The 24,592-nt window shown below is 43.1% G+C and overlaps 1 protein-coding gene across 40 annotated transcripts in view; it reads right to left on the reverse strand.

Annotated features, from left to right (window-relative positions):
* Positions 1-24,592, reverse strand: part of COBL (cordon-bleu WH2 repeat protein) — a 245,375-nt gene that overhangs the window by 187,821 nt on the left and 32,962 nt on the right. Inside the window, exon 1 of one of the 40 annotated variants that reach the window (XM_065583938.1) lies at positions 5,659-5,737. The exons of 38 other annotated variants lie outside the window; for them this stretch is intronic. The gene's annotated coding sequence lies outside the window, so the exon portion shown is untranslated. Of the gene's footprint in view, positions 1-5,032; positions 5,172-5,658; positions 5,738-24,592 lie in introns of those variants that run through there. One more of the 40 variants, XM_065583936.1, reaches the window with a different exon arrangement.

Consider the following 24,592-nt stretch of genomic DNA (forward strand, 5'->3'; position numbering starts at 1 on the left):
GCACCTCTGACTCTCTCCCCCCCTTACGCCTGCTTGTCCCGCCTTGTCCTCCCTTGCCGGGAGCCGATCAAAAAATGAAGCAACAAGCTACAATAAGCCACAAGCCAATCTATAATCCAAAAACTAGTCAACAAGCAACTCACAAGCCAATTAAGCCAAAAACAAGCCCAATTTCTGCATCGTCTTTTTTTGCGGGTTTTGCTTATGTGCACTTTCCCTAGCACCACCAAAGTCCATATGCCCTCACCACTACCACATGCACATTGCACTCTCACCCTTAGCTTATCAACCAGCATACCTCAGTAACACAATTTAGTCCTTAGTTGTGAAAAAAAAGCTCAGCTCAGTAAAATATGAGAGAGAGATTCTAAAACTGTACATTTGGAAACACAGGTTAGTTATTAATATCATCAACTGCAAACTTTGACAGGATTATCACAGAATGAGAACAGTAGGCACTTCTAGTTTTATTACTTGTAAATAACTGAAGCAATGAAATAATTAGTTTCTACAGGCGTCAATGGCTGAGGACTCGGATAGGTAAGACTGATGCATTCCCGGAAAGTTTCACACTATTTTTTTTTAAACCAGCATAAGCAATAATTATCATAGAAGTTTTCACAGGGTTTTTCCTTTTACAGCTGCTCTTCTCAAGCAGTATGTAAATATAAGGAATACAGTGTAGTTAGGCAAAATGCTGATTAATGCACTGTGTTATGGAAACTGATATTTATAGCTAAGAGGTAACTTCAATGTATATTTGCAATTCATATGTTACTGATCGTATTTTGGATTGTGCTCTATTTCTGCCACCTAGTCCCTGATCCAACAAATTAAGAGTAATCTCACTAAGTAGACTTCATTAAGGTTACTTCGGTACTTAAAGTTTAACATGTGTTTAAGTGCTTTGCTGGATGGGGCTCTAGAGCAGTGTTTCTCAACCTTTTGATACCAGAGACCAGAACACTGGCTTAAAAAAAATCTAAGGGCCAGATGTGAACCCTTTACTCACTGTGGTGAGCAGTTAGTCACATGACTATGCTACTGCAGTCACAGTGCTCGAATGAGTAACTGCTTGGGAAGGTGATCAAAGGGCTCACAATCCGGCCCTCTAAAAATAAATAATACAATTTGAGCTACTCAAGTCTTTTTACATTCTTGTAACATCTGCATATGTGTGCGCAATATGCAGCGCCAGAAACATAAGGTGGAACTGGCTCAGAAAAACTGATCCCTCAATATATTTTTAAAATGTCAAAAAATAGTGACTTTATTTAATTAAAATGGTCTCTATAGAGAAGAAGCTTGTTTGTCATCTTCTTTAGCTACATCTGTTCACAACAAAAACAGGTTAAACTGAGCATCACGAAGAAAAAAACAACAATCAGAGGACTTTTACTCCAGCTACTGAATTCTGCTCTGATCTTTCACGATGGCATCATTAGTGGGTTTCATATCTCAGTTTTGCAAGTTACTGAGCACTGCAGTAAGGTGATGGGTGTCCTCAACTCCACATGACGTCAGTGGAAGATGAGGATGCTTATCACACTGCAGGATCATACTGCTGCTGGATATGGCTAGTGTCACACTGCAAGCTCGGATGTGCAGATGTAAGAGAACTATGCTTAGAAAGATTCATTGCTAAACCAGGGTGGCAGCAGCAAATATTAACATAAGTTAGCAAGAGCCGACAGGTCTTCTGCACTGATTTGAATAATATTTTATTTAATAAGAACGTTGTCAGTACAGTTTAGCTACACTTATTGCACCTGCCTTGAAATAGGTGCTGTAAGCACTTTGCCAAATGCATTCAGTGGGAATTGAGGGTGCTTGGCTCCTTTCAGGATGAGATCCATACTCTGTGATTCTACCCAGCTGACTGTCACACGGAACAATCTGTCCGTCTGGAAATGGTGTCAAAGTCACACTTGCTCCAAGAGTCCCAGATACCCTAAAGCAGCAAGGAAACAAGTTCTTCCCAGATGACTGAAGAATTTTAAAAGGTGTGGCGAAAAGCAATCAGGCTTCCTTGAAGAGGTCAGCTGTGGAAAGGAAAGGAGCAATGCAGCTGGAAGATGTGCTCCTGCTGTAATCTAAGGGTAACACCCTGGCTGCATTTCCCTCCTTGGCTAAGAGGACTTTTTCCCAACATAATGGTTGTTGGGTGGCTCCAGGAGCAGCCTGCAGCAGGTAAGTGTAACTATATAACTGCAGCCCAAAGACCAGGAGGCTGGATTGTCTTGGAGGCTACATGGCCCTGGATGAAAGAGCTGGATGAAAAGTCCGGAGAATCACAGAGCAGCAAAGTATGGCAGATGAATACTCATTTCAGTGATCTATTTTCCACCAGATTTTGCAGTTTACTGGTATTGAGCTTTGTTAATGAGAGAAGGCTTCCACCTATCTTTCTCCAGAGTAGGCTTACATGGAGGCAGCATCGGTGACCTTCCAGTGTCTGCATAAACCCACAGATACCCCGAGATTGGAGAAGGGCCTGAATCAAAACTCCATCTCCAAACAAACCTACATTTGTTTGGGTCCTAACGGTGTAGCTGACCCGTGTGTCTAAAATATTCTGAAAAAAGGGATAGCTCAGTGGTTTGAGCATTGGCCTGCTAAACCCAGGGTTGTGAGTTCAATCCTTGAGGGGGCCACTTGGGAATCTGGGGCAAAATCAGTACTTGGTCCTGCTAGTGAAGGCAGGGGGCTGGACTTGATGACCTTTCAAGGTCCCTTCCAGTTCTAGGAGATGGGATGGGATAAACCATTGGCCATAAAACAACCCTCCAGTTTGAGTCATTTGAATGTCAGTCTGAACTTTGTAGCTCATGGGCTTCTTCATAGTGAACTGGATTGGACTCTTAAAGAGCGGATATATCACTGTGATTTTGCAGTATGTTCTATGTTCCCCTGCAACAAATGAAATCAGAGGTGCCAGGACATAAAGATGCCTTTCTTTACTATTTAATCATCCTTTTCATCAACATTGTAATTCATAATCAAACAGACATTAAAAATAACACAGACCAACTTATTTAAAAATGTTAATGAAGTGGCAATGAAATGGGCAACCTTAATACAATAGTGGTGTTGTGTCAGGATCCCGTAATGATTAAATGCCAGAGCCACTAGTAGGAAATTTCCTACTTCATCTGAATTTCTATGTATTTTCTTCGTGCGGATTTGCTTAATAAAGTTTGTATAAAAAAAGGCAGAGAGAGATCTATATTTAGCTTTCACTTGGTTATTCTTTACAACTATCAATGGCACAGTAATTAATTGTTTCTTAATTAGATATAGACAGTTGAAATAAGAGCATTTTTACAGATAATAAACCACTAAAGTTCAGTGTAAACTAATTAATGATCAGAGTGAAAAAAATCAGGCCAGTAAATTACAATTTGATGAAAAAACAACAAAAATGTTATATTGATATATAATCTCCTCCCTTACACAAATTTACTGTGGCCACAAAACAGCTGATTAAAGTGACAATGATCATAACAGCCCTTCCCATCACCACATCCAATGAGAACAGAAATGTTCAGGCTTTTAAAAAAAAAAATCAGTGAAAAATCTTTTCTTTAGTTAGTTTCAGTTTCTAGAATGTACTTATTGTGCTCCTAGGCCCATGTATTAATTATTGTGTTTTCAACTGTACAAAACAAAAAGAGACACACTGGCAACTTGAGGATTTAACAGCCTCCTGAAAAGCAAACTAAGTGATGCTACATGGAACACCTAACTAAACATACAGCACCACCCAAAATGTCAACAAACCCAGATACTATCAGACCTACAGCGGGAAGCAAGCTTCTGAGCCAAGGTCCATTCACTGACAATATCCTACCTCCCGGAGCTGTTAGCTTGAACAAGTCATTTGATCTGAACCCCTGGAAAAGTATGTGAGGAAAGAGGCAGTCTCTAAGCTGGCCAGGACCTGAACCCTTATAGGGCTTTATTTATTAAAAACCAACACCTTGAATTCAGAGGTGAAAGTGGGCCGGTACGGTGTACCGGTAAGAAGTGGCAGCCGATACCAGCCTGTACACAGCCGATGTCGCTGCCCCTTTTGCCCTGCCCCCCCGGGCCACCGATGGGATGGGGGGAAAGGAGCAGTTTCCCCGGAGCCCAGCGATTTAAAAGGGCCCGGGGCTCCCGCCTCCTGCTACTGCAGCAGCAGCCAGAGCCCAGAGCCCTTTAAATTGCAGCCAGAGCCCCGGGCAGCACAGGCCGGGCTGTGTGGAACGACTGGGTGGGGGAGGCTGACCCCCAGCCCCGCCACTTCTGCCCAAGGCCCAGCCTCCAGACCAGTAAATCTTTTATCGTACTTTCACCCCTGCTTGAACTACTATTAGCAGCAGACTGCAAACTGCTGCTGAGGTGTAACGTGTTACAAGCGAGACACAACTCTGAGAATGGCAGCTCCATATTACACGGAAGCATTGAGAGTGATATTCGGTTGCTGCCCCATCCAGAGCAGTGACAAAGATATGGAGATCTGTGGTCATGCCTGCATCTGAGAGAAGAGGTTGTCAAGAAGAGATGAAAGAAAAACACAGTTGACCAGAACCTCCCTGTGGCTGCATGGCTGTGCATACTGCTAGCAGGTGAAATGCAAAGCAGTGTGCCTGCTGTGTCAGGTAGCTGCCCTCTGGGGACACTAGATGGAGGGTGGCAAAGGAAAGCAGTACAGGTCTCTTCCTTCCCCTGGCTGATAAACACAAGGGATGGAATCTTGGCCCCACTGAATTCAGTAGGAGTCTTACCATTTTCTTTGATGGAGCCAGGATTTCACCCAAGTGCAGAACTGAGTTCACAACATTTTGATGACACTGAAACCCAAACTACCTTAGCTATCTCCTCCAGCAGGCTCTAGTACAGGTTAATCAAGAGTGATGACAAAACAGAATCCTGTGGCATGGCACTTGAGAGAGCTGTTGGGACAGATGAGCAGTCACACAACACGGCCTCCCACATCCTATCAGTTCACCCTCTGACACCCTCAAAACACAATTCCATCTTCTCTTACCAGGATCCACAATTTTATCAACATCCAATAGCTATCAAATGCAACCAACAGATCTAAAAAAACCTAGCAAAGATATTTGGTCTTCCATCCATTGGGAAAAGATACCACCAATCCTGCCATATACAAATCTAAAACCACACTGAAAGGGCCCAAGAGAGCAGAAGGAAACCAGATAAAGCCAGAGCTGCCGTGCCACACCCTTCACAATAAGGTTCCCTGACACAGGAAGGTAAGAGACATGGTGATAATTAGTGAGATTATCAGCATCCAGAGATGACTCCTTGAGCAGGGGCCTAAACGTTGCTCATTTGAGCAGTGCTGGCACCTGGCCTTTCCATATGGAGATGATGACACTATCCACCAGTAACAGTTCTAACAGACTTCCTGAATTCAACAGGAGGATTTTACTAGCCAGGTAGTATGCAGAACAAAATTCTTCAAAAACATTCTCTCTCTTGCAGCTTGCTGAACCCAAACACACACAGCCCTGGCCTAGTTAGGGCATGAGAATCACAAAGTGAAACTGGCTAAAACAAAAAGTGAAACTGTCCAAGCAGTTTGTTTCTATTGCCCAAGCTCAGGGCTGAACAAAAAAGTAAATAAAGAGAGGGACTTTGACTTCATACCTGCACAAGGAACTAAAACCCTCTTCCCTTCCCTCCTACCCAGATTATCCAGGCCTTGGATTCAGCCATGTGGGATTAAGCAGGGTTAATTATCTAGTTCATCCCATACTGGAAGAATGAGTAGAGCTTTGGTTCCACCCCCATTCACTGGCCAGAGTAGCTGAACTAGTGCAAACTAAGGTGGGGCAGAGGGTAGTAATTAATGCTAGTATAGGCTAGCAGGAATTTACCGCTCCTTAAAAGGAAGCAAGAGGAAGGGGAGGAATTATGTCTGAGCGGTGCTCTGAGTCAGGAGATCTCTCAGGGCTGCTTCTGAGGAGGTGCAACTCATACCACACCCTTTTGCTCAGAGCTGTGCCTGAAGTCTAATTGTAGCCCTTAAGGACTATGATTCCATTCAAGTTACTACTGTGGCAACTTCTTACTCATATTTAACAGATAAGAAAGAATACAGCTAAATAGGCATTGCTCATGCAAATATGGGAGAGGGCCCAGCATTTTGTGGCATATGAGAGGCCTCTGAGGATTGGGCCCCTTTTGGGGGAGGGGAGCAGACAGGGAAAGAAAAAGTAAGAATTTCATTTCACAACTACCCCTAGATAAGAATGAACTAAAAGTTTAATCTTGCCCTGAAATCCTGGCATGCCAATAGTATTGGCAAATGAAAACCAAATTAAACATATATGAATGGTGTCCCATACCAAATCTAATCACTTATTTTTAAATTTGGAAGGGCTTGAACAATTGAAAATATCTGGGCTGGGCTTAGAAAGAAATTCCACACATCCTTTTCATGCACCACAACGGCATAGCTAACTATAATACATGGCACTGAAAAGAAAAGGGAAAAAATGTAAAACAATAAAGAAATACAAAAGAAAAACTGTAAAAATTTGCCTAACCCTTATGATGTAAATGAACAAATATGCATTTAGCATAGCTTGTTTTTAGTTTCTGCTGCAGGTAGGGTCAAGATACCATTATAAAAGGGAATAACTCTGTACATAATAGAAATATTTATGTAATAAATAACTTTGGTGTGATAGCTAGATAAGGGAAACGTAAGTCTGACCCTGAGCTCATTTCTCTCCTGTGTGAATTAGCAGTCGCTACATTGAAGTCAGTAGACTTACACTCACACAAGTCTATTTTAAGCCTATGTAAAATGGGTGTAAGTAAGGAGAAACAGGCCATGGATTTTAGTCATACATATGAATGACGACAAACTTCTACATCTCTATAAAATATCTTTATTTCTGATGCTACAAAAGGGTGTGCTGTCAGAAGTTATTTTGTTTGTGAATATTTGATTTTGGTTTCATTTTGTGTTGTGATATAATAAATAGATTATATACCCCAACTAAAGTTTAATTGATACACAGTTTCTACTTTGGTCAATCTGAAAAACACATTACCATATACCCACAATTTTCCTACTGAAAGATTTCCAGAATAAATATAAAATATGACTTTCTTTGCAGTATATTAACAGCATCTGGGGGGATTGCGTGGATCAAGAGAGTTAACAAGATAAAGGCTTTCATCTCTATATTGCCATTTTAAATTCAGTCCAGATCAGTCATGAGCAAAAACTGTTACCATCTGATGGCTGTAATGGTCCCATGTGAAATGAGTCAGTGAGCTCAAGTCCAATTTCCAATGGACAAGCACCCACATCACAAAAACAACCGCTCTTGCCACTAATTGAAACCATTCTCTGTGGTGGCTAAGGAATGACTGGGCAGAGACTGAACTACCCTCTCACAGAGGTCTCTCCAGGCATTGAATTGTGCTGGGGAGGAGCGATGGTCCAGTGGTTAGGGTGCTAACCTAGGCTACAAGAGATTGAGTTCAATTCACTGCTCATCCAGACTTCCTGTGTGACCTGTACAAGTCACTTAGGCCAAATCCTCAAAGGTATTTGAGGATCTGGGCCTTAATCAACCTGTGCCTCGCTTCTCCACCTGCAAAATGGGGATAAAAGTAACTTCCCTACCTCACAGGAGTGTTGTGAGCCTAAAATACATTGAAGATTGTGAGGTGCTCAGATACTAAGGTGATGAAGGCCATATTAGATAGAGAGGAATAGGTAGGGCACATTGGTGGGCCATTGTGGGAAAGTTAGTGTATGCGGTAGCAGAGCAATCTCTGTTGTTTATTTTTAATTGTGTTACCAAGGTGCCTCGAAGCCTCAACCAAGATCAGGGCACCATCGTGCTAGCACTGTACATACACATAGTTAATAGAGACAGTCCCTGTTTTTAAGATAAGAGTGACAAAAGGTAGGAGAGGAAATAGAAGCACAGACATACCTCTGTCCAAGGTTACATAGCCAACAATGGCCATAACTAGGAACATAAACCCAGGTTTTCTGATTCCCTGTCCTGTGACCTATCCACTAGATCATAGTCTCATGTACCATCATTCAGCACTTTTTACTAACATTAACCTTAATGGCACTGTCCATATAAAATCTAGTTAAATTTTAAATCCTCCATTTGTCCATTAATTTCTCTGCTAAACTATGTTGTCCCTATTTTAAAAAATGCATTCCTTCCCTTGTTTTTACCTAAAAAGACCGACACAAATAACAAGTGGAACAGGGAAGATGACTATACAAAATGCCATCAAATTCACAAAGTGAGAACATGAGAAAGAATAGAGCTCCCCGCCCCCTATCACCACCTCAGCTCAGTTAAAGCAATCTGAAGTGCTATCGTAACAATAGCTGGGACAATATTTTTAGACAAAATTATGGCTTAAGTTGAAAGCATCCTTTACAAACAAAACAATAAATTATCTACAGTGGACAGAATAAAAGAAATATAAAAACATCCCAACCCAACCCCCAGCCCCCCTAACACACACCAATCTACCACTAGCTTATGTCACAAGCCAGCTCACAAAGAGCATAACTTCATCACACACTAAAACAAGACAACTGCAGCTTCCAACTACAAAAACACAATCTAGGAATGCAGTACCAGGCCTAAGGGCAATGTTAACCCACCCACATTCCTATATATAATTTTCCTTAATTTACCAAATAAAGTTGAAAGCCTCCAAAACAAACACTGTGTTAAAATATCAGCTCCTCACAAGGATAAGCAATCAGTAATAATATACAAAGAGACAGATTCTGATCCTCTTACTAAAAAAATGTAAAAAATAAAATTCTAAATTTTTTTTTAATTCACCACAAAAAATGGGGTTAATTGTGAAACAAGGTACACCTCTACCTCGATATAATGCTGTCCTCAGGAGCCAAAAAATCTTACCGCATTATAGGTGAAACCGCGTTATATCGAACTTGCTTTGATCCACCAGAGTGCGCAGCCCCGCCCTCCTGGAGCACTGCTTTACCACGTTATATCTGAATTCGTGTTATATTGGGTCGCATTATATCAGGGTAGAGGTGTGCTTCTCAACATGAGTAAAGGTATCAGAATCTGTCCCAATGCCAGAGTTCTTGTGCTCATGGACATAGACACACGCACAAGGTACTATCCCTCCTTTCTTTCTAACAGATTTGATCGTGTGAGCCAGAAGAGGGTTGTGATGGATCAGAATCCAGGTTGAGTCAGAGAGCGAGATTCTTGTCCATTTCAAATCTCTATACACTTGTAAGCATAGGCACACTTGAGATAATCTAATTCTATTTGTCTTTTTAAATGACTAATATTTATTAACCCCAGTGGCTTTTGAATATTTTTTAGGACTTTAAAAATATTAGATTTCACCTGTTGTTTTCGGTTGAAAAAATAAAAGACTATTCATTCATTCACTTATATCACACGGAAAGAAAACTTTGTTAGCACTAATAAGTATATTTTATGAAAGCACAATCCAAAAAGATTTGCATCCATGGTCTTTTAAATGAATTTATATCAACACGCTCTTTGGTAAAGCAAAACCATAAACTTTAATATATTATTAACCACCAGGGGGAGCTTCTACAGCCTCTAGAACAGTGGTTCTCAACTTTTCCAGACTACTGTACCCCTTTCAGGAGTCTGATTTGTCTTGCGTACCCCAAGTTTCATGTTACTTAAAAACGACTTGCTTACAAAATCAGATATAAAATACAAAAGTGTCACAGCACACTATTGCTGAGAAATTGCTCACTTTCTCATTGTTACCATATAATTATAAAACAAACTGATTGGAATATAAATATTGTACTTACATTTCATTATGATATTTGAGCCTGTTTTTCACTTCTGAGCCTTATCTGAAGCCTGAGCCCCAGGCAGCAGAGGTGAAGCATATAACTGAGCTTCTCAGGACCCCCTATGGCGCCCCCACCCTCCCAACCTGTCCCGTGGTCCTCCTTGGGGGCTGCAACCCCCAGGTTGAGAAACACTGATCTAGATGAGTTGAATACCCCCTGGAAGACCTAGGTATACATGGGTTCCCCTGGTTGAGAACCACTGCTCTAGAAAAGAACAGAAACGTAACAAAAACCAAATTTAGCTTAAGGCCTAGAGTTGAAACTTTGTATATTCCCTATTTCATCCTAAGCTTTGTGAGCATTCAAAACTTGATTATATTTTGTTTCCCCTACCAAAGAGAGCTAGTGAAATATTTTAGTTAGACACAGCATGATTAAGACTGATAAAAATTAAGTGCTTAAAACTTAAAGGAGTCTCCTCTCACCTTGATATAGCGGTGTAACTTGCATAGATGCTAAGGGAAGTTACTTGTTTAGATAACTAAAGTGCCCTTACTCTCCCTTTGATCCATCTCATACAGAGAAAAAAGCAGGCATACTTAATTTTTGTAATCAAAACACACCGCCCTACAGGATTTAAACTCAGTGGGCCACATCCTCAGCAGGAAGAAAATGACATATATATAGTGATTTCAACAGAGCTACCTCAATTTACCCCATTGGAGGATTGGTCCCACATGCTTCTCACCAACACAGATAGACAATCCATCTAGTAGGCTACAAGCCTGAGTTTAGAGTCAAAAATTTCCAAGTGTTAAATTGCCCCAGGAGTGAGATCCTCTATTGTTCCATGAATTCAAGAAAAACACATTGAGAACCTTGCATAAACATTGAGAAGAGTATGTATAAACTATAGTATTTTTTAAAGCAATTTCCTAGTTGATACCACATACATAAAAATCACAAAAATAAGATTTAGTTTTTACAATGAGAGAAATGTAAAGAAACTGGATTTTGATACTTCTAAAGTTATGTAGCACCTTTCTCAATAACAAGGACATTTAGTTTTATTATATTATTATTTAAGAGTGCTGGACACAACTGCAATGGTTTGGTTCTTGTGACAATGCTTTGGTTCCAGATCAGGGTCCTGGCTACCATGGAGATAGAAGTAACAGCAATGCTTTTGTTCTCATTTAGCTAGACTCAGTATCCTGACTTCCTATGAAAAATAATATGCACTACTATTTACCTAATAGGCTATATTTTCTCCATATATAATGTAAATACAAGTGTCTCAGGTATACAAGGGCCTATCTTTACCAATTTAAAAACAAACCAGTCTAACATAATATTGACTGGCTATCAGCTGGCTAAACATTGCTGTCTGGAGTCTAATGTAGTAGTGTTTCCAGAGTCTCACACTACTTGCTCTACTAGCATTAGACACTCAAACTACAAGTATCCAATGTCAAAGCACTTGGAATCTTCCACAATAGTAATGCACTGGGGCTGAGACAAGGAGGAATAGAAAGAGTGGGGGTGAGAGGTGAGTTACAAGGCAGAGTTGGAATAGGCAAAGGGGCAGAAGAGTGAAGAGAAGGTAAGAGACAACAGGGAAGGAGAGGAAAAACAAACAGAAGAGACAAGAAAAAGAAGCGGCAGAGATGTGTGACCTACCATAAACCGAATCTCTTGTCAGTTACAGAAAAGAAATTTTGCATACAGAACAGACCTGTCAAGTACAGGGAAGCAGCAGGATTGATGGAGGGAAAATTCTGACCCAAGCTGTAGAAATATAGTCAGAGACATGAATCTTACTTTTAAAATGTTGACCCTCACCCCTATTTTTTGTTTTATTGTGGGGGGAACATTGTCTCACATCAGCACATTTCTGAAATGAACTATGGAAATAAAAAGAGGCAGGGTCCAAATACATAATAATACTTTGAGGAGTCACTTGTTAATAATGACAGCGAAGTCTCCAGGAGAAGCGAGTAAATCAGCATTGCTTCCACTTTACACATAGGGAAACTGAGCCTCAGGGAGGAGGCAGTTATATGGCAAGGCCACACTGTAAATCTGTCACAGAGCTGGGATGAGAACGCTGAAGTTCTTCGCTCCCAACCTTTTGCACAAGCCCGTAGATTTTGCTGCTTCCCTCTTGTAGCAGAATCAGCAGTGGGAACTTTCTGAACATTATCCAGCATAAGCAGCGTGTCACATTCACTGGTGCTATACAGCTTGTCTCTCCTATTTCAAAATGGTGTTTAATTGATTTTGAATCTTTTTTTTTTAAACGGAAGTGACACTCTATCCAGACCTAACTGAATGACTGCTAAAATGCCGTGTTTTAAAGCTGAAAAGAATCCGCAGAGACCTGCAAGAACTGCAATAGACTCCTTTTTTTTAGTAATCTGCTAAAAGCTAACCTTCAGTATCACAAGTAAGTCATTGTGTGCAAGAAAAGACCACTGTCTGTACTACTGCTGCACACACAATAACTATTCTGCAGTATCCAACACTGGACCGGAAACTCCTCACTGCCAATGTAATGTGATTATGCATTATGGGGAATGCCCATTTAGTGCTACAGACAGTAAGAAAAATGATTATTGAAAAAAACAACACCCCACCATATTTACTTTCTGACTATTCAGTAGTGTTCACATTTAAAAAGAAAGAAAGAAAGCTACTGGCATACTGTGTAAATTTATTCTATATATAGATACAGCGGGAGATTAATTTATAGGTCACCATGCAAATTTAATATATTTCAAAGATTGTTAATGATCACACAACAGGGGATCTGCATAAATCCCTATGTCATGAAACAGAAGGAACATCTGCAGTGGAGTATACATATTTTGAGGCAGAACTATACATAGAATGTCTGAGTTACTGTAACAATCTTTCTATCAAGTTATTGGTCTTGGACAAGAGATGCTGCGAATAGATCTTCTTGAAGAGCTATCTCAAGGCTTCACCATAATGATAGGTGGTCAGATGCCCTCAATGAAGGCTGGGGTAAGCATTCCAGCAAGTTTCCTGAAGTGTCTCTCTTACTACCATCATTGTTTTTGTTGCTGTGGCTTAAGTCTGAGCTAACTGTTCTATTTATTCTAGGCACTGGCATATCTTGGAGATGCCAGAGGCTGCATTGGTGAAGAAGATGGTTGACATTGAAGTCCCATGGTGTTTCCTGATCTCTCCACTTGGAGTCATGTGTGTGTTAAAGAAGAGTGACAATATTGAACTCTGAAGGCCTTCACATAGTAAGGCGGACACATGCTCATCGTGATTGCCTGTGTATGAGGTCAGACTGAACCCAGAATAGTGCTGTTCCACCCATTCCCCCAGCAGAAGCTTTGAGCTAAAATATCAAAGGGGCTGAAAGATGGAGCAGTAGAAGCATGGAGATTTGACCTTTGACCATGGCAAGAAATAGGTTTTGAACAGATTGCTGCAGTGGTGTGTAACAGTTCATTTGGTGCATTTTAATGTGGGATGTATTTAGTTCAAGTCTTTGCTGAAGTGTTATCTGTGGCAGCAGTAACATTAGAAGTTCCTTATCCAGGTACTACAGTATTTGCTTTAAGAGGAAATAAAAATGCAGTCTGCAACAATAACAGCCAGACCAAGTGGTTCATTTTCAGGTGCCCAGACAGTGAACGTAGGGGGTGGGGAATGCGCAGAGACTATTCCCACCTTGCATATCCCATGCATCTGCATAGTAACTTGCACCAATACAATAATTTACAGAATCACAGCGAAACAGATTGACCTCCAAAATGCATCCCCATTAAAATGTTTCTGATTTCAGGTCATTGTGATATACCCCAAAAGAGCCAATGACCCTCTCCTACAGGCATGATAACCTCAAGATTGTCAGGATGATCTCTTCCCAGCTGGGAGTTCCTCACTCCTTTCCATCAACAGACTGGCCAGAGACCAAATCCAGAGCTGGCAACCACTTCAGAATATGTTTATCGAGCGTTAACCTCCATTTAGCCATGATCTTCACCATAATGCGCATCTCTTTTATCTTTTGCTGCCAAAATATAACATCAGGAGGGAATGGAAGACAGTTCATTTCTCAGCAGCTACCACAAATACCCTAAATATATATATTTTCCTTTCTGAATCTTTAAGAGGGAGATGTCTGACCTAGAATATAATGAAAGGGCATTTGATTCAAATTTTGTATCCAATGTTTTTTCTTACTTGGTTTGTTTATCTTCTTCCAAAAGAAAATCAACATCGGCCAATCTGATTGGGCAACCTTACTATAATGCAGAGTCATCAGTAAAGACTGGACAACAAATTGTCCCTTCTGGTTTTGTGGCAAAGGTTGAAAAGCATCTGGTGGTAACTTTCTATATGGATTTTCCTCTTGTCAGTAGAAACCATGTTTTTTAAATCAAATACAGACCCTTCTGGATCTTCAAGGCATAGTTTACATAATGGGTCAAGTTTTCCAAAAGGGCACCCTCCATTTGCAGACATAAATGGGGCTTACATTTTTGCATCTGCAACAGAACTGTGGGCACAAATCAGCATGCGTCTACTTCTACCCTTCTGCTTGCCATGCACATTATGTAGTCAAGGGTGCGAGTGTGCAGACTTCAGACCACAACTGAAATCCATGTGCAAAAGTATAAGCGCAAGTTGTGTCCACAAGAGAACAGGCCAGGCCTCAGCCCTTCTGAAAATTTACACCATAGTGTCATACATTTATCATCAATAGGCTCTCATAAAAACTTAAGGGAAAAAATTCCCCCTCCCAGATGACTTAAGTAGGGTGAGAACCCCTTTCACCTTAAAAACCTCACATACCCAAGCCTGACACCTCTCTTCCTCTTCCTACACCAAGCTTGGAGCCCAGCAGGATCTGGAACCTCTAATCAACTCCCCGCCCCAAGGCTCCAAATCCTTCCTTGCTCCAAGATAATTCCCCCAAGGCTTATAACTCATCCCCGTCCCTCAAACTCTAGGTTCAGAAATCCCTCCTCCAGGCCAGAACCCTTCTCCTGCCCACTTCAGTAAGTTCACAGCTCCCACCTTTGTCCCCCAGATTCTTGACATTAACTCCAGCTCAGAAACCCTGAAAGCCCGTCCGCCCAACTCAACCTGCCAGCTCAGAAATCCTCTACCTGTTGCTGGGCTTGTAGAAGCAGGAACAGAGGCAGCTGGGATAGACTGTGGCTCCAGGCAGCAATCCCCTTCCTTTTGGGAAGCTAAATCGAATTAGTCCAATTGTATTGCAGGCAGGGGGCTGGAGAAGTTCTGCCCTCACCAGGAACTTCCTAGAGGCAGTAGGTGGTACTGCACATTGCAACTCAGCAGCCACATCATACACACTACACAGTGTCTAGTATAAGCTGATGGCTGGGGCTTAGCCACCCCACAAGACTCTAGTGACCAGCTGCCTCTGATGCAATTCCCTTCACTGCATGACAGAACAGAAAAATGGAGAAAGCCTAGATCCCATCCCCAGGCTGGTACAGAAATATTCCTCCCAATGCTTTAGTACTTTTAAATATCACAAGCACAGGAATTTACCCCACTTCTCTTAGGACTGTCAGTAAGTCAGTGGGATTTGAGGGTATTTAGCAGCACATAGAAACCACTCAGCATCCCTCAATCCTCCAGCCTCTCTGCTGAGACTGGTACCAAGGGAGTCAGTTATGGGACTTTTTGCAACATGGCGATCTGTCCACTATGAAATGACCTGAGTCCACCAAATATATTTTATAGGCTATCAACCATCATACATGAACACAGTAAGATAACTACTGATCTAAGTTGGAGATACATGTGTAATTTTTGACGTGAAAGTCTTCATTTTTCACTACAGATTCCCTGAACGATTCCCTCCTGCTGAAATACTCTCAGCCAGGGCTGGCTCTAGCTTTTTTGCTGCCCCAAGCAGCAAAAAAAAGCACCGCCCCCCCCAGCCGAGCGCCGCCGGAACCCCCCCAGAGCGCCGCCCCCCGCCGCGCGCCGAAACCCCCCCCCCCCCCGAGTGCCGAGCCCCGCGACGCCCCGCCCCGCCGAGCGCCGCCGGAGCCCGCCCGCCCCCGCCCCCTGCCAAGCGCTGCCGGAACCCCCTTCCAGCGCCACGCCCACGCCGCCCCCTCGCAACCAGAGCCCGCCCCCCCAGCGCCGCGCCACCGGAGCGCCCCCCCCCCACAGAATGCCGCGCCGCGCTCCCCCCGCCGCCCCTTACCAGGTGCCGCCCCAAGCATGTGCTTGGGTGCCTGGTGCCTGGAGCCGGCCCTGCTCTCAGCACAGCATATGGATGTGTTGAAAGCTTATTAGTCAAGTTGCCTGGAGCCTCATTTTGCCACCCTTTCTTGTGTTGAGTAGTAGGTAGTTATGTGAGCAGTCCCACTGAAGCTGATGTGGCTGCTTAGATACATACTGCTCCATGTGAGTTATGGAGGCAGTACAAAGCCCTTAAATAGGATCTGTTGTGTGTTTTGAGCATCTGCTCTAACTGCGTTCAAGTATTAAGAGTAGGACTCAGTGTCTTGAGCATCAAGGTTCTTTGGCCAAGGTTCAGGTCAAATATTGCAGACCCTACACCTCCTTGGCCAAAGGAATTGGATGATATTTATTCTCTTCTTCAAACCAGGGTGGCAGAGCTAAAAAGAGAAACATGTTTTATTATGAATGTATAGGTTTTGTGTTGTTACAATCAAGCTGTTTTTACAGTCCAAGTCTATTCATTCATGTTTGTCAACATAGTAGCAGTTTCAATACATTGATATTAAAACAAAAAAAGAAAAGTGGCTAAACAAGCTAAGATTTTATACAGAACTCCTGAAGTTATTTAAAACAACAGTCATTCTGAAGCACCTCAAGGGTTAAATCAGTTTTCCTAACTGGAAACTCTACTAGAATAAACCAGCTGTGTTAAATGCCCAGACCCTCTATTCCTGAGCAACCAGATTTAAATCCAGGTTACCACCACTCAAACAGGGGCTTTTAGGGAAAACGGGGGAGGGGAACTCAGTTATGCAAAGGAGGCATTTAAAAAAACAAAACAAAACAAAAAAAAACCCCATCTCTCTCTGCGGCCAGTGGAGCACAGAAACCTATGCTGATCATAATATAGGAATGCACCAATGCCTTATCCTCACAACCTAATTGAAAACAGTATCCTGGAAACATTCCCTTTTCTACCTTTTTCTTCAGAGATCCTCTACACACCAAGTGAAACACTTGGCCCAATTTTGCTTAACCTTACTTTTAGCTGCTCCTCCTTGGATAGCCATGTGGCCTTGACTAAGTCAGTACACCTCAGTTTTCCCACCCGTAAACTAAGATAGCAATACGCACCCTGCTTTGCAAAATGCTTTGAGATCTATAGACAATTAAAAAAACCCAACATATTTGTCACATGCTTGCCTGAGCCAGTGGGTGTCTTACAAAGCCAGCCATTTTACAGCAGTAAATTGATATTCAACTCAGAGCTACCTGGAGTTTAGATTCCATAAAACAAAACAGTCCTTTTCAAGTGCAACCAAAAAGATGCAGACAGGGATAGGCCCCAGGACCAGGTGAGGTTTGCTGGATTATCACACAGGAGCTCTTTCCTCCCATCTCAGCTTCACCTAGACCTACATCCTGGAAGAAGCAGCCAGCATTTTTAATCTTGCCTTCTGGGTCCTGATTGGCTTCTGTCTGCTCCCATCCCCTCTAGACCCTGGAGAACCACTTCTTATGGGTTTCACCAGCATCTGATCCTGCGTGGCCTCTCTGAGCAGCACTTACAGATCTAAAAATTCACTGTTCTTTTTATCCAAAGGTCACCTTATTTGGGAGGGGTGCATCAAGGTGGTAGGGGTTCCAGCATGGGGGTAATAAATGCCTGGTACACCCTGTCATAGTATTATTATTAAATGGCATTATATATTCATGTCACTCTTCTATATCATACTATATTTTAGGTTATATATGGTACACACAAGCATGTGCCATATGTCTAGAGAATCTGGCCTAAACCGCTCCGAATAGCAGCAGCTTTACTGAATGGCTGAAGCATAACCTAATGCCCCCTTATTTCATGCTGGTGAGGCAATGAAAGAAAACCTATTTCCTTAGCATGACTGGAGCTCTGCTTTGTTTTTCTTGATCCTAGATTTATATTCATAGTTGATCTTCAATGAATCTTTGGTTGCTAAACAACAGCTCCTCTGTCTGCAGTCAGTGAGGATGTGGAAGAGAAACTGCCAGAAGGAATCGTCTAACGGAGCTAAGGCTGAATTTACACAGTCTGCAGCATTCTCTGTTCAAATTGCCTTTTTTCAGGGAAGGTTTAATAGAATCCTGAAATCAGAGCAATGTATACGATCCAAGGTAACCCGACAAGTGTGTGATTTCTTTTGAAGTGTGTTCACAGCCTCCTCTCTCTGAAGTTGATTTATGTATTGCAACACCTGTGTTGTCTTAGAAACACTTTGGCCAAGAATAACTCAACATGCAGTAGCAGACTCTTTTTTACACCTGACTCTGGGGCACAGAGCGGCACGTCACGTAGCTGACTCGTTTTGAGTCAGCATGAAAGGCCCCGTTTTAAAGAGAGAGAGTCAAAACAGAAACTTTAGGAGGGCGTGACACAGTAATAGCCCAGCTCAGCAAAAATTCTGGGAGGAGGCAGAGTAGTCTAAAAGACAGGGGAAAAGCCTGACACATAAGGTGGGTCCGGAGGTTTCAAATCACCCTGTTACCTTACTTTCCACATCCTCAGTCATTTTAATGTAACATGGAGGAGAAAGGGGAGCTCTGTGAAAAAAGAAATGCAGCATCAGGTTGGATCCAGGCTCAAAAGTGTGTTGCAAACAACAACACGTTTTGGAGAGAGGAGTAAATTGCTGCCGGCCCTGGCAGCAAGGGAACAGACTCAGGTAGCAGGCTGATGGCTGCAGGAACTTCCACAAATATTTTCTCGCCATGCCTCTTGATTGTTCAAGTGCTTCAGGCTCCCCGTTTCAAGAATGACAGCAAGTGGCTCCTGTCAACCCATAACCAGTTTAATGCCTCCCTTATGTTCTATCTGTTCTGGGGGTTTATTTTAATCCAGAGCTCTCTACATTCATGCAGATTTCATAAACATTACGGTTTTGTCTTTTTAAAGCACTGTCTGCTTTCCAGTTGTGGGATCCATTTACTGCAAAAATCTTCGCTCATTTTTTATATAAGTACAATGTATGGTTGGGGCCTCTGGGCACTCAAATACACAGAGTAAATAAAGAACCAAATAAATATTTAATGTGTCAAATTCAACTTTGGTGTAAGCAGACACACTCCTATTAAGGGGTGGAGGGTTTTGCTGCTTACTCCAGGAATAAACTTGGTCCATTATTGCCATGTCTTTGAATGTATACCTTGCAAACAACGATTTGATACTGCACTGAGAACTATGTGGTCAAACCCCTGCAGCCATGTGGAGCCCTGTTGGTCAATGGGACTCAATTCAGGCCCTGGAATCTGACTCTGCCGTTTTCAGTATGGGGTTGGCATCCAAATATACAAAGCAACACCTATTGTAAACTACAGTACCAGCAAAAGTCACTTGCCTTTACGACATGAAATCGGACTTCAATTCCCATCCCAGCCTCTGTACACAACTCCGGTAGTGCATAGAGTTTGACAGGAATCACGAGGGGACTGGGGACAATTTCCTGAATGCAGGAGCAGCAGAGGGCTGAAATAAGTAGCCCTATGTTGTGTCCAATAATGCCAATCTCAAGAGATCAAAAATCATGACTCAGACCCCCAAAATAATGACTGGCCCAAAAATCAAAAGAATTTTTAAAAAGTATTATATTGTGGGGTTTGGGGTTTTTTGGTCTGTCTTTTGATTTTTGAACTCCCCCCTGCACCACGCCCCCCCTCACCCCAACCTCACCTCTGCTCCTCCAGGTATTCTTCACCTCCCTCTCCCAGGTGGGGTGGGGGAGGCTGCAGCAGAGTCCCCTCTGTCCCTTCAAAGCTCTTTGCTCTCCGCCCCACTCCCCCTGAGAATGGAGGGAGTTGGGGAGAATCTGCTGGCTTTCAGAAGGACTGAACTTTGCCAGGGGGCTGGAGTTTCTTCTCCCATTGTGAGGTGAGCTCCAGCTCTCTCTGAAATCCCGTACTCACGAAAAAAATGGCAAGAGATGGCAATACTGCATACCTCCTCACAGGCCCAAGTACAGGGCAGTGCTGAAGGCAGAGCTAGGTGCAAGAGAGGGAGTAGCCAGAGGGTATATCTGCATTACAATTCAAAACCTGTGGCTGGCCTGTGTCCGCTGACTTGGGCTCACAGGGCTTGATCTAAGGGGCTCTTTAATTGTCATATTCACATTCAGGCTCAGGGTGGATTGTCCCAGAACTCAGGCTGCAGCCTGAGCCTGAATGTCTACAGCACAATTAAACAGCCTTGCAGCCTGAGCCCAGCAAGCCTGGGTCAGCTTGCATGGGCCAGCCGTGGGTTTTTAATTGCAGTGTAGACATACCCATAGTGCTCAGCATGATGGGGATTCTGGCCTGTGGGGGGTATAGCTCACAGGCAGCCCAGGACAGGCTGCTATAAATTCCAGCTTTCCCTGGAGCAGCTCTAATTTACACCCGGTACCATTTCAGCTCCTGCAGCAGCCCAGAATCCGGAGAGCACAACGGTGGTATCAAGCCCCCTTTGCCTTCCCTCTCTATAAACTATGCCTTCTGTGTAGCATGTTTCAGGAGGCACAGCACAGAATCAATCCCATAGTCTTTAATTAAACACCTAACTAAAGCAAATACCAACTTAAAACAGGGAGTTTGTTGTAGGAAGTGGCTCTTTTGTGCATATTATATAGTGTTAACGGCAGAAAACTGTGTCTGAAACATGAGATTATGCTGTGTAAGAAGACAATTATACTCTTCCTCACATACTCAGGATTACATATATGCACAAAGTAAAGCCTAGCAAAGATTTAGCCATGCTTGTCTGGATCAGGGGTTCTCAACTTTTTTCTTTCTGAAGCCCATCCCAACATGCTATAAAAACTCCACGGCCCTCCTGTGCCACAACAACTGTTTTTCTGCATATAAAAGCCAGGGTTGGCATTAGGGGTAGTAAACAGGGCCCCGCAAAGCTAAATTGCTCAGGCTTCTGCTTCAGCCCCGGGTGGCAGGCTCAGGGCCCCAGGCTTCAGTCCCATGCAGTCAGGCTACAGCAAATCTAACGCTAGCCCTGCTTGGCGGATCCCCTGAAACCTGCTCGTGGCCCACAAGGGGTCCCGGACCCCTGGTTGAGAACCACGGGTCTGGATGATACGGCAGCTATATATACACATACATATATAGCAACTGGATTTCTGTTGCTTCCAATTTAGAAACTGGGATCAGGGAAGCAAATAGCAACACAGTAAAATGCCACCCTATTGGCACACCCTTTTCATCAGTAATAAAAAAAGTGAAAATTTCTGCTCTGTTATACATGAAGAAACCTCACTGAACTTGTATGCATACAAAGGAATTTGGATCTAAACTTTTTAATCCTCCCGTTTATATTTTTGCACTTACAAAATGATTAAATAATCAATCTATTGTGGATCTATTTTAGGAATTTATTTGTATACATTGAATTAAACTGCCTGACTTCTGGCACAAGCTGAATAAAAAGATTGTGTTATGTTGGGAAAGATAAACAGGAGGAGACTATCAGAAAAAAGTTAATCACAGATCCCACACGACACTAAAGTTGCTAGGACATTTCCAGTAAACGTGCATAAGCCAGGTTTAATTGTTTATCATGGAATTTGAAGTTCCCATCAAATGTGGCTTTTAAAGGCCTAATTTTGCAAGCACTGAGCAACCTTAATTAGTATTGAAGACAATGGGAGCTCAGGGCATTTGCCAGGCTGTACAATCGAGCTGTAAAGCATTCTATTGCTCCCCATAATCTCCAAAGCAGAGTTCTACTATGAAAAATGCATAACCCTTTCATTTATATTAATAACATAACATTTATTTAAACAGCTACGTAAAGTATATATAAAAGTTGGAAGATCACAATAAGGTTTGAATTAAAGATTCACATTATTGAACAACCTGATGACCATGTCACATACACTGGGGTAAAGGAGAGAAGAATGAAACTTATGGTGTCTATATGCACACAACGGGCAACATTCTGCCTGCAAATCACTGGGGCTGATCCTGTGCTGTGACTGCACTTAATCACTCATCCATCATGTTTTCCCGCCCCCCATAGGCTGTGAAAACAGCAATTTATAGGAAATCATATGTCCTAATAAAGACACATCTTGGTCTGATTCTGAAGCTTTTTGAATTGCACCATCTGAATAAAATTCTTCTTATGAGAAGCCAGCTGTAACCATTAAAAGTGTGAAAGCAGTAACTGCATGGGAGATTTTGAGGGGCTATTACCTGGAAACTGATTTGATCATGATGGGAAATTCAGAACATGTCAGGTCATAAGAATATACTGCATAGCACAGGCCAAGAGATCATGCCTCTTGTATTTATATTTGACATTAAACATTCCAAGTAAAAATACAGACATTTGTTCCTCCTAGAATCATCCAATACTTAAATAGCTACACCCACATCACTGGTGCGGGATCAGTCTCCAATAGCTACAGCATTAATATTATACTGGAATAATTATTGGAGGTATTGAAAGTAGAGGAAGAGGAGACTCCAACAGCACTGCAGAGGCAGATTTTATTTTGCACAGTGTACAGAAATGTGTAAGAAAGACACAGTCAAAACAAGAATATACAGAGGAGTGAGACTGAACTAATACAATAGTTAAACTGTAGGACGGTGTTCAGGAATACCCCCAAAATGCTGGAACAATCAGTGTCAGCCTAAGGTACCTGCTGCACAAGTGACAACTGCTCAGGTTGAAATTGTTGAAGGAGACTCTTCACTTAACACCACAATGGCTAAAAAAACCCTTATGTGTTTCACTTGTGAAGCAGGGTAACTTGCTTAAATAAGCCTTTCACTTCCATTATTCCTGCTTCTCCACCCCACCTCCTTCCAAGGGAAACGGTGGGGGCGAGGGACCTGTCTGGTTTTAAGATTAAGTTAGACAAGTTTATGGAGGGAATGGTTTAATGGTAAAACATATTAGCTGAGGAATACCAAGCAATGGTAGGTAAACAGTATAATGGCTAACAAGGGTCAGGCTGGAGACTCTTGCCTACATGCTCGGGGTCTTACTGATCGCCAGATTTGGGGTCGGGAAGGAATTTTCCTCCAGGGTAGATTGGCTGAGGCCCTGGAGGTTTTTCGCCTTCCTCCGCAGCATGGGGCAGGGATCTCTAGCAGGAGGGTTCTCTGCCAATTGAAGTCACTAAGACACAGGATTTGGGGACTTCATCAGCAGAGTCAATGAAAGGGTAGGGACGGTTTTGTGGCCTGCAGCATGCAGGGGGTCAGACCAGATGATCATAATGGTCCCTTCTGACCTTAAAGTCTATGAGTCTATGAGTCCTTCAGAGTGTCTATGTGCAGCATGTTAGCCATGCTGCAGAAAACCTTCACTTCCCAGTCTGAATATTAGATCAAGGCGTATTTCCCTGCTTCTGTATTTTTCCATTTTAGGTGCATTAAAATCAGCCATAGGTGGAAAGAAAAAGATTCCCCTCAGAGAAGCACCTCAATCATACTCCCGCCATGACTTTAAAACTCACTCTCACTAACTCAGGCCTTGTCTATATTACAAAGTTTTGTCGGCAAAAGCTGCCTTTTGCTGACAAAACAGAGGAGGTGTACACACTACTACAAAGCTACTTTTGGCGGCAAAACTCTGATGTTTTGCTGACAAAATAAAACCACCTCAACGAGAGGCATAAAGCTTTTTTGCAGCAAAGTTAAAGTGACAAAGCATCTGCGCTGCCACCCGCCCCTCCCTTTCAAAGCTCTGGGAAGTATCTGACAGCTGAGCGTCCTGCTCCCTTTGGGGAACAAGGAGCAAATCACTAATGTGGAATGCTCCTGTTCTGCCCTGCACTAGGAACACAGGGGAAGGCAGACTGCTGCTTCAGGGAGCAGGGGTGAGGCTTTGACATTCTTCAGCACAGAGAGCTCACAGAGCTGCTCAGGATGCCACTCCCGGCAGCTGAGGAGGTTGCGGGAGAACTCAAAGGGAAACACAGAACCACAGGCAGGCAGGCAGAGCGGGCTGCTTCGGGAGAGACTGCTGTGCCGAACAGAGCCCGGGGGTGACGCGGGAAGGTTTTCCCCTCCCCTGACCTCAGGATAGGTCATTCAACCTGCTGTCTCCCCCGCACCAGACATACCACTTTCCTCTCCCTCCCGCCACTACTCCTGGGGGAATTCTGCACCACTGCACAATGCAGAATTTTGCAGAAATTAACATTGTGCACACATCTGTTAGTCTTAAAGGTGCCACAGGACTCTCTGTTGCTTTTTATAGATCCAGACTAACACAGCTACCCCTCTGATATTGTGCACGCAGAATTTCCTTTCCCCCACAGAAATGGGCTGCAGGGCTGCTAGCTGACACTAGGGGCCACTGGACCTGGCAGAGTCCAGCTCACACATAGAAGACACTGATGGGGGGAGGGAGAGGCAGCTAGAGGGTTCCTGGCAGCTGCAGTTCCCCGCACGCCATGAGGGAAGGAAACGGCAGTGCGCAGGAAACTCCGTGCAAGCCGGGGACCAAGCATCAGGCTGTTTCTCCCTATGGATCCCTGGGCGGGGAGGGGGTACGGGTATCTGGGCAAGGGGGGCACC

This window comes from Chrysemys picta, chromosome 2 (assembly GCF_011386835.1).
Source record: "Chrysemys picta bellii isolate R12L10 chromosome 2, ASM1138683v2, whole genome shotgun sequence".
NCBI classification, from domain to species: Eukaryota; Metazoa; Chordata; order Testudines; family Emydidae; genus Chrysemys; species Chrysemys picta.